Genomic DNA, 12863 nt, shown 5'->3' on the forward strand with positions numbered 1-12863 from the left:
TACTATATACAGGGTAGACGTCACTGCTGAGCCCAGACACCTCTCATACCCGGATATCACTGAGGACCCCTATATACAGATCACCACACACTATATACAGGGTAGACGTCACTGCTGTGCCCAGACACCTCTCATACCCGGATATCACTGAGGACCCCTATATACAGATCACCACATACTATATACAGGGTAGACGTCACTGCTGTGCCCAGACACCCCTCATACCCGGATATCACTGAGGACCCCTATATACAGATCACCACACACTATATACAGGGTAGACGTCACTGCTGTGCCCAGATAACCCCCATACCCGGATATCACTGAGGACCCCTATATACCGATCACCACATACTATATACAGGGTAGACGTCACTGCTGAGCCCAGACACCTCTCATACCCGGATATCACTGAGGACCCCTATATACAGATCACCACACACTATATACAGGGTAGACGTCACTGCTGTGCCCAGACACCTCTCATACCCGGATATCATTGAGGACCCCTATATACAGATCACCACACACTATATACAGGGTAGACGTCACTGCTGTGCCCAGACACCCCTCATACCCGGATATCACTGAGGACCCCTATATACAGATCACCACACACTATATACAGGGTAGACGTCACTGCTGTGCCCAGACACCCCTCATACCCGGATATCACTGAGGACCCCTATATACAGATCACCACACACTATATACAGGGTAGACGTCACTGCTGTGCCCAGACACCCCTCATACCCGGATATCACTGAGGACCCCTATATACCGATCACCACACACTATATACAGGGTAGACGTCACTGCTGTGCCCAGACACCCCTCATACCCGGATATCACTGAGGACCCCTATATACCGATCACCACACACTATATACAGGGTAGACGTCACTGCTGTGCCCAGACACCCCTCATACCCGGATATCACCGAGGACCCCTATATACAGATCACCACACACTATATACAGGGTAGACGTCACTGCTGTGCCCAGACACCTCTCATACCCGGATATCACTGAGGACCCCTATATACAGATCACCACATACTATATACAGGGTAGACGTCACTGCTGTGCCCAGACACCTCTCATACCCGGATATCACTGAGGACCCCTATATACCGATCACCACACACTATATACAGGGTAGACGTCACTGCTGTGCCCAGACACCCCTCATACCCGGATATCACTGAGGACCTCTATATACAGATCACCACACACTATATACAGGGTAGACGTCACTGCTGTGCCCAGACACCACTCATACCCGGATATCACTGAGGACCCCTATATACAGATCACCACACACTATATACAGGGTAGACGTCACTGCTGTGCCCAGACACCCCTCATACCCGGATATCACCGAGGACCCCTATATACAGATCACCACACACTATATACAGGGTAGACGTCACTGCTGTGCCCAGACACCCCTCATACCCGGATATCACTGAGGACCCCTATATACAGATCACCACACACTATATACAGGGTAGACGTCACTGCTGTGCCCAGATACCCCTCATACCCGGATATCACTGAGGACCCCTATATACAGATCACCACACACTATATACAGAGTAGACGTCACTGCTGAGCCCAGACACCCCTCATACCCGGATATCACTGAGGACCCCTATATACCGATCACCACACACTATATACAGGGTAGACGTCACTGCTGTGCCCAGACACCCCTCATACCCGGATATCACTGAGGACCCCTATATACCGATCACCACACACTATATACAGGGTAGACGTCACTGCTGAGCCCAGACAACCCCCATACCCGGATATCACCGAGGACCCCTATATACAGATCACCACACACTATATACAGGGTAGACATCACTGCTGTGCCCAGACACCCCTCATACCCGGATATCACTGAGGACCCCTATATACAGATCACCACACACTATATACAGGGTAGACGTCACTGCTGAGCCCAGACACCCCTCATACCCGGATATCACTGAGGACCCCTATATACAGATCACCACATACTATATACAGGGTAGACGTCACTGCTGAGCCCAGACACCCCTCATACCCGGATATCACTGAGGACCCCTATATACAGATCACCACATACTATATACAGGGTAGACGTCACTGCTGAGCCCAGACACCCCTCATACCCGGATATCACTGAGGACCCCTATATACAGATCACCACACACTATATACAGGGTAGACGTCACTGCTGTGCCCAGATAACCCCCATACCCGGATATCACTGAGGACCCCTATATACAGATCACCACACACTATATACAGGGTAGACGTCACTGCTGTGCCCAGACACCCCTCATACCCGGATATCACTGAGGACCCCTATATACAGATCACCACATACTATATACAGGGTAGACGTCACTGCTGTGCCCAGACACCTCTCATACCCGGATATCACTGAGGACCCCTATATACCGATCACCACACACTATATACAGGGTAGACGTCACTGCTGAGCCCAGACACCTCTCATACCCGGATATCACTGAGGACCCCTATATACATATCACCACACACTATATACAGGGTAGACGTCACTGCTGTGCCCAGACACCCCTCATACCCGGATATCACTGAGGACCCCTATATACAGATCACCACACACTATATACAGGGTAGACGTCACTGCTGTGCCCAGACACCCCTCATACCCGGATATCACTGAGGACCTCTATATACAGATCACCACACACTATATACAGGGTAGACGTCACTGCTGTGCCCAGACACCCCTCATACCCGGATATCACTGAGGACCCCTATATACCGATCACCACACACTATATACAGGGTAGACGTCACTGCTGAGCCCAGACACCCCTCATACCCGGATATCACTGAGGACCCCTATATACAGATCACCACATACTATATACAGGGTAGACGTCACTGCTGTGCCCAGACACCTCTCATACCCGGATATCACTGAGGACCCCTATATACCGATCACCACACACTATATACAGGGTAGACGTCACTGCTGTGCCCAGACGACCCTCATACCCGGATATCACTGAGGACCCCTATATACAGATCACCACACACTATATACAGGGTAGACGTCACTGCTGAGCCCAGACACCTCATATACCCGGATATCACTGAGGACCCCTATATACAGATCACCACACACTATATACAGGGTAGACGTCACTGCTGTGCCCAGACACCCCTCATACCCGGATATCACCGAGGACCCCTATATACAGATCACCACATACTATATACAGGGTAGACGTCACTGCTGAGCCCAGACACCACTCATACCCGGATATCACTGAGGACCTCTATATACAGATCACCACACACTATATACAGGGTAGACGTCACTGCTGTGCCCAGACACCCTTCATACCCGGATATCACTGAGGACCCCTATATACAGATCACCACACACTATATACAGGGTAGACGTCACTGCTGAGCCCAGACACCCCTCATACCCGGATATCACTGAGGACCCCTATATACAGATCACCACACACTATATACAGGGTAGACGTCACTGCTGAGCCCAGACACCCCTCATACCCGGATATCACTGAGGACCCCTATATACAGATCACCACACACTATATACAAGGTAGACGTCACTGCTGAGCCCAGACACCTCTCATACCCGGATATCACTGAGGACCCCTATATACAGATCACCACACACTATATACAAGGTAGACGTCACTGCTGAGCCCAGACACCTCTCATACCCGGATATCACTGAGGACCCCTATATACCGATCACCACACACTATATACAGGGTAGACATCACTGCTGTGCCCAGACACCTCTCATACCCGGATATCACTGAGGACCCCTATATACAGATCACCACACACTATATACAGGGTAGACGTCACTGCTGTGCCCAGACACCCCTCATACCCGGATATCACTGAGGACCTCTATATACAGATCACCACACACTATATACAGGGTAGACGTCACTGCTGTGCCCAGACACCTCTCATACCCGGATATCACTGAGGACCCCTATATACAGATCACCACACACTATATACAGGGTAGACGTCACTGCTGTGCCCAGACACCTCTCATACCCGGATATCACTGAGGACCCCTATATACAGATCACCACACACTATATACAGGGTAGACGTCACTGCTGTGCCCAGACACCTCTCATACCCGGATATCACTGAGGACCCCTATATACAGATCACCACATACTATATACAGGGTAGACGTCACTGCTGTGCCCAGACACCCCTCATACCCGGATATCACTGAGGACCCCTATATACAGATCACCACACACTATATACAGGGTAGACGTCACTGCTGTGCCCAGACACCCCTCATACCCGGATATCACTGAGGACCCCTATATACAGATCACCACACACTATATACAGGGTAGACGTCACTGCTGTGCCCAGACACCTCTCATACCCGGATATCACTGAGGACCCCTATATACCGATCACCACACACTATATACAGGGTAGACGTCACTGCTGTGCCCAGACACCCCTCATACCCGGATATCACCGAGGACCCCTATATACAGATCACCACACACTATATACAGGGTAGACGTCACTGCTGAGCCCAGACACCTCTCATACCCGGATATCACTGAGGACCCCTATATACAGATCACCACACACTATATACAGGGTAGACGTCACTGCTGTGCCCAGACACCCCTCATACCCGGATATCACCGAGGACCCCTATATACAGATCACCACACACTATATACAGGGTAGACGTCACTGCTGTGCCCAGACACCCCTCATACCCGGATATCACCGAGGACCCCTATATACAGATCATCACACACTATATACAGGGTAGACGTCACTGCTGTGCCCAGACACCCCTCATACCCGGATATCACTGAGGACCCCTATATACAGATCACCACACACTATATACAGGGTAGACGTCACTGCTGTGCCCAGACACCCCTCATACCCGGATATCACTGAGGACCCCTATATACAGATCACCACACACTATATACAGGGTAGACGTCACTGCTGTGCCCAGACACCTCTCATACCCGGATATCACTGAGGACCTCTATATACAGATCACCACACACTATATACAGGGTAGACATCACTGCTGAGCCCAGACACCTCTCATACCCGGATATCACTGAGGACCCCTATATACCGATCACCACACACTATATACAGGGTAGACGTCACTGCTGAGCCCAGTAGTCTATATGTATAGGTTTATATGTGTGTAGGATTGTACAGTCTATATGTATAGGTTTATATGTGTGTAGGATTGTACAGTCTATATGTATAGGTTTATATGTGTGTATGATTGTACAGTCTATATGTATAGGTTTATATGTGTGTATGATTGTACAGTCTATATGTATAGGTTTATATGTGTGTATGACTGTACAGTCCATATGTATAGGTTTATATGTGTGTAGGATTGTACAGTCTATATGTATAGGTTTATATGTGTGTAGGATTGTGCAGTCTATACGTATAGGTTTATATGTGTGTAGGATTGTACAGTCTATACGTATAGGTTTTTATGTGTGTATGATTGTACAGTCTATATGTATAGGTTTATATGTGTGTAGGATTGTACAGAATATATGTATAGGTTTATATGTGTGTAGGATTGTGCAGTCTATATGTATAGGTTTATATGTGTGTATGATTGTGCAGTCTATATGTATAGGTTTATATGTGTGTATGATTGTACAGTCTATATGTATAGGTTTATATGTGTGTATGATTGTACAGTCTATATGTATAGGTTTATATGTGTGTAGGATTGTACAGTCTATATGTATAGGTTTATGTGTGTGTGCGTAGGATTGTACAGTCTATATGTATAGGTTTATATGTGTGTAGGATTGTACAGTCTATATGTATAGGTTTATATGTGTGTAGGATTGTACAGTCTATATGTATAGGTTTATATGTGTGTATGATTGTACAGTCTATATGTATAGGTTTATATGTGTGTATGATTGTGCAGTCCATATGTATAGGTTTATATGTGTGTAAGATTGTACAGTCTATATGTATAGGTTTATATGTGTGTATGACTGTACAGTCTATATGTATAGGTTTATATGTGTGTATGATTGTACAGTCTATATGTATAGGTTTATATGTGTGTAGGATTGTACAGAATATATGTAAAAGTTTATATGTGTGTATGATTGTACAGTCTATATGTATAGGTTTATATGTGTGTATGATTGTAGTTTATATGTATAGGTTTATATGTGTGTAGGATTGTAGTTTATATGTATAGGTTTACATGTGTGTAGGATTGTACAGTCTATATGTATAGGTTTATATGTGTGTATGATTGTACAGTCTATATGTATAGGTTTATATGTGTGTATGATTGTACAGTCTATATGTATAGGTTTATATGTGTGTAGGATTGTACAGTCTATATGTATAGGTTTATATGTGTGTATGATTGTACAGTCTATATGTATAGGTTTATATGTGTGTAGGATTGTACAGTCTATATGTATAGGTTTATATGTGTGTATGATTGTACAGTCTATATGTATAGGTTTATATGTGTGTATGATTGTACAGTCTATATGTATAGGTTTATATGTGTGTAGAATTGTGCAGTCTATACGTATGTTTATATGTGTGTATGATTGTACAGTCTATATGTATAGGTTTATATGTGTGTAAGATTGTACAGTCTAGATGTATAGGTTTATAGGTGTGTATGATTGTGCAGTCTATATGTATAGCTTTATATGTGTGTATGACTGTACAGTCTATATGTATAGGTTTATATGTGTGTAGGATTGTACAGTCTATATGTATAGGTTTATATGTGTGTATGATTGTGCAGTCTATATGTATAGGTTTATATGTGTGTATGATTGTGCAGTCTATATGTATAGGTTTATATGTGTGTATTATTGTGCAGTCTATATGCATAGGTTTATATGTGTGTATGATTGTGCAGTCTATAAGTATAGGTTTATATGTGTGTATGATTGTACAGTCTATATGTATAGGTTTATATGTGTGTGTGATTGTGCAGTCTATATGTATAGGTTTATATGTGTGTATGATTGTGCAGTCTATATGTATATATGTTTTTTGTATATAATTACACACATACATTGTCATATTTTATGCCTGTATGAACATAAATGCCTTTGCTCACTTTATTTAATGTCATCTGTGGTGAAAGTGTCACAAATAACCAATAAAAAGCAAAGTGACAAAGCTTGTTTATTGTAAATCTCGCCTGGTGTGGTGTAATGATATAGAATATATACAGGACACATCATTTTGATTGATTTTGTTATTGGGAGAGCTGTATATGTAGATCTATAATCTGGAGGAAATCAAGGCTGTGATTGGAGCCTCATCCAGCACATTAATCACCCGCCTGGGACGTGGGTCTAATTATTCAGAAGACGCCACAGGTCATGTGATGTATGAGCGGAAGCGGCAAATCACAGGATCGTCTGATTGCTGCAGGTCCTGATCACAGCTGCTTACATTTAGGATTTTGGTTTATTTTCAGATTCATGTGATTGGTGGAAGAGTTTTTCTGAAATTAACAGCTAATTATTATGTACAACATGTGGCAAGATTAGGAGGAGATGGCAGTATATAGGGAAGGCTGGATACAGGGAAGGCTGGATACAGGGAAGGCTGGATACAGGGAAGGCTGGATACAGGGAAGGCTGGATACAGGGAAGGCTGGATACAGGGAAGGCCGGGACTCGGGGCGGCCATATCTTATGTTCTTCAGAGGAGGAGAACTGGCGACTATTGCACACAGTCCGGGAGGTTGGGGACATCACGTTAGGAACTAAAAAAATAAAGACTCCTGCGACAAGAACAGAATTAAAGGAGTCAGTGCTGCACATACAGACCACACAAACAGCATCTCATCACATGTAGAGGAAAGAGGTCCACAATAATGACGCAACCTGACCGCCCATCTCCAACAGCGCCCATCTCCAACAGCGCCCATCTCCAACAGCGCCCATCTCCAACAGCGCCCACCTCCAACAGCGCCCATCTCCAACAGCGACCATCTGCAACAGCGGCCATCTCCAACAGCGGCCATCTCCAACAGCGGCCATCTCCAACAGCGGCCATCTCCAACAGCGGCCATCTCCAACAGCGGCCATCTCCAACAGCGGCCATCTCCAACAGCGGCCATCTCCAACAGCGGCCCATCTCCAACAGCGGCCCATCTCCAACAGCGCCCATCTCCAACAGCTGCCATCTCCAACAGCGGCCATCTCCAACAGCGGCCATCTCCAACAGCGGCCATCTCCAACAGCGGCCATCTCCAACAGCGGCCATCTCCAACAGCGGCCATCTCCAACAGCGGCCATCTCCAACAGCGGCCATCTCCAACAGCGCCCATCTCCAACAGCGCCCATATCCAACAGCGCCCATCTCCAACAGCGCCCATCTCCAACAGCGCCCATCTCCAACAGCGCCCATCTCCAACAGCGCCCATCTGCAACAGCGCCCATCTGCAACAGCGCCCATCTGCAACAGCGCCCATCTGCAACAGCGCCCATCTGCAACAGCGCCCATCTGCAACAGCGCAACTACAACAGTGCATCTACAGACCACCACCTGCACCGTGCGACGCATCACGACCGCCAGTGTAAGAAAGTCACTCACGGTGAAGAACACACAAAAACACTAATCTACTCACACCATATACAGGGTAAACACCTCCACCGTGCCCAGATATCACTGAGGACCCCTATATACCGATCACTACACACTATATACAGGGTAGACGTCACTGCTGTGCCCAGACACCTCTCATACCCGGATATCACTGAGGACCCCTATATACAGATCACCACACACTATATACAGGGTAGACGTCACTGCTGTGCCCAGACACCCCTCATACCCGGATATCACTGAGGACCCCTATATACCGATCACCACACACTATATACAGGGTAGACGTCACTGCTCTGCCCAGACACCCCTCATACCCGGATATCACTGAGGACCCCTATATACAGATCACCACACACTATATACAGGGTAGACGTCACTGCTGTGCCCAGATAACCCCCATACCCGGATATCACTGAGGACCCCTATATACCGATCACCACATACTATATACAGGGTAGACGTCACTGCTGAGCCCAGACACCTCTCATACCCGGATATCACTGAGGACCCCTATATACAGATCACCACACACTATATACAGGGTAGACGTCACTGCTGTGCCCAGACACCTCTCATACCCGGATATCATTGAGGACCCCTATATACAGATCACCACACACTATATACAGGGTAGACGTCACTGCTGTGCCCAGACACCCCTCATACCCGGATATCACTGAGGACCCCTATATACAGATCACCACACACTATATACAGGGTAGACGTCACTGCTGTGCCCAGACACCCCTCATACCCGGATATCACTGAGGACCCCTATATACAGATCACCACACACTATATACAGGGTAGACGTCACTGCTGTGCCCAGACACCCCTCATACCCGGATATCACCGAGGACCCCTATATACAGATCACCACACACTATATACAGGGTAGACGTCACTGCTGTGCCCAGACACCTCTCATACCCGGATATCACTGAGGACCCCTATATACAGATCACCACACACTATATACAGGGTAGACGTCACTGCTGTGCCCAGATACCCCTCATACCCGGATATCACTGAGGACCCCTATATACAGATCACCACACACTATATACAGAGTAGACGTCACTGCTGAGCCCAGACACCCCTCATACCCGGATATCACTGAGGACCCCTATATACCGATCACCACACACTATATACAGGGTAGACGTCACTGCTGTGCCCAGACACCCCTCATACCCGGATATCACTGAGGACCCCTATATACCGATCACCACACACTATATACAGGGTAGACGTCACTGCTGAGCCCAGACAACCCCCATACCCGGATATCACCGAGGACCCCTATATACAGATCACCACACACTATATACAGGGTAGACATCACTGCTGTGCCCAGACACCCCTCATACCCGGATATCACTGAGGACCCCTATATACAGATCACCACACACTATATACAGGGTAGACGTCACTGCTGAGCCCAGACACCCCTCATACCCGGATATCACTGAGGACCCCTATATACAGATCACCACATACTATATACAGGGTAGACGTCACTGCTGAGCCCAGACACCCCTCATACCCGGATATCACTGAGGACCCCTATATACAGATCACCACATACTATATACAGGGTAGACGTCACTGCTGAGCCCAGACACCCCTCATACCCGGATATCACTGAGGACCCCTATATACAGATCACCACACACTATATACAGGGTAGACGTCACTGCTGTGCCCAGATAACCCCCATACCCGGATATCACTGAGGACCCCTATATACAGATCACCACACACTATATACAGGGTAGACGTCACTGCTGTGCCCAGACACCCCTCATACCCGGATATCACTGAGGACCCCTATATACAGATCACCACATACTATATACAGGGTAGACGTCACTGCTGTGCCCAGACACCTCTCATACCCGGATATCACTGAGGACCCCTATATACCGATCACCACACACTATATACAGGGTAGACGTCACTGCTGAGCCCAGACACCTCTCATACCCGGATATCACTGAGGACCCCTATATACATATCACCACACACTATATACAGGGTAGACGTCACTGCTGTGCCCAGACACCCCTCATACCCGGATATCACTGAGGACCCCTATATACAGATCACCACACACTATATACAGGGTAGACGTCACTGCTGTGCCCAGACACCCCTCATACCCGGATATCACTGAGGACCTCTATATACAGATCACCACACACTATATACAGGGTAGACGTCACTGCTGTGCCCAGACACCCCTCATACCCGGATATCACTGAGGACCCCTATATACCGATCACCACACACTATATACAGGGTAGACGTCACTGCTGAGCCCAGACACCCCTCATACCCGGATATCACTGAGGACCCCTATATACAGATCACCACATACTATATACAGGGTAGACGTCACTGCTGTGCCCAGACACCTCTCATACCCGGATATCACTGAGGACCCCTATATACCGATCACCACACACTATATACAGGGTAGACGTCACTGCTGTGCCCAGACGACCCTCATACCCGGATATCACTGAGGACCCCTATATACAGATCACCACACACTATATACAGGGTAGACGTCACTGCTGAGCCCAGACACCTCATATACCCGGATATCACTGAGGACCCCTATATACAGATCACCACACACTATATACAGGGTAGACGTCACTGCTGTGCCCAGACACCCCTCATACCCGGATATCACCGAGGACCCCTATATACAGATCACCACATACTATATACAGGGTAGACGTCACTGCTGAGCCCAGACACCACTCATACCCGGATATCACTGAGGACCTCTATATACAGATCACCACACACTATATACAGGGTAGACGTCACTGCTGTGCCCAGACACCCTTCATACCCGGATATCACTGAGGACCCCTATATACAGATCACCACACACTATATACAGGGTAGACGTCACTGCTGAGCCCAGACACCCCTCATACCCGGATATCACTGAGGACCCCTATATACCGATCACCACACACTATATACAGGGTAGACGTCACTGCTGAGCCCAGACACCCCTCATACCCGGATATCACTGAGGACCCCTATATACAGATCACCACATACTATATACAGGGTAGACATCACTGCTGTGCCCAGACACCCCTCATACCCGGATATCACTGAGGACCCCTATATACCGATCACCACACACTATATACAGGGTAGACGTCACTGCTGAGCCCAGACACCCCTCATACCCGGATATCACTGAGGACCCCTATATACAGATCACCACATACTATATACAGGGTAGACGTCACTGCTGAGCCCAGACACCCCTCATACCCGGATATCACTGAGGACCCCTATATACAGATCACCACACACTATATACAGGGTAGACGTCACTGCTGAGCCCAGACACCCCTCATACCCGGATATCACTGAGGACCCCTATATACAGATCACCACACACTATATACAAGGTAGACGTCACTGCTGAGCCCAGACACCTCTCATACCCGGATATCACTGAGGACCCCTATATACAGATCACCACACACTATATACAAGGTAGACGTCACTGCTGAGCCCAGACACCTCTCATACCCGGATATCACTGAGGACCCCTATATACCGATCACCACACACTATATACAGGGTAGACATCACTGCTGTGCCCAGACACCTCTCATACCCGGATATCACTGAGGACCCCTATATACAGATCACCACACACTATATACAGGGTAGACGTCACTGCTGTGCCCAGACACCCCTCATACCCGGATATCACTGAGGACCTCTATATACAGATCACCACACACTATATACAGGGTAGACGTCACTGCTGTGCCCAGACACCTCTCATACCCGGATATCACTGAGGACCCCTATATACAGATCACCACACACTATATACAGGGTAGACGTCACTGCTGTGCCCAGACACCTCTCATACCCGGATATCACTGAGGACCCCTATATACAGATCACCACACACTATATACAGGGTAGACGTCACTGCTGTGCCCAGACACCTCTCATACCCGGATATCACTGAGGACCCCTATATACAGATCACCACATACTATATACAGGGTAGACGTCACTGCTGTGCCCAGACACCCCTCATACCCGGATATCACTGAGGACCCCTATATACAGATCACCACACACTATATACAGGGTAGACGTCACTGCTGTGCC

Source organism: Rhinoderma darwinii, unplaced genomic scaffold, assembly GCF_050947455.1.
Source record: "Rhinoderma darwinii isolate aRhiDar2 unplaced genomic scaffold, aRhiDar2.hap1 Scaffold_51, whole genome shotgun sequence".
Taxonomy (NCBI): Eukaryota; Metazoa; Chordata; class Amphibia; order Anura; family Rhinodermatidae; genus Rhinoderma; species Rhinoderma darwinii.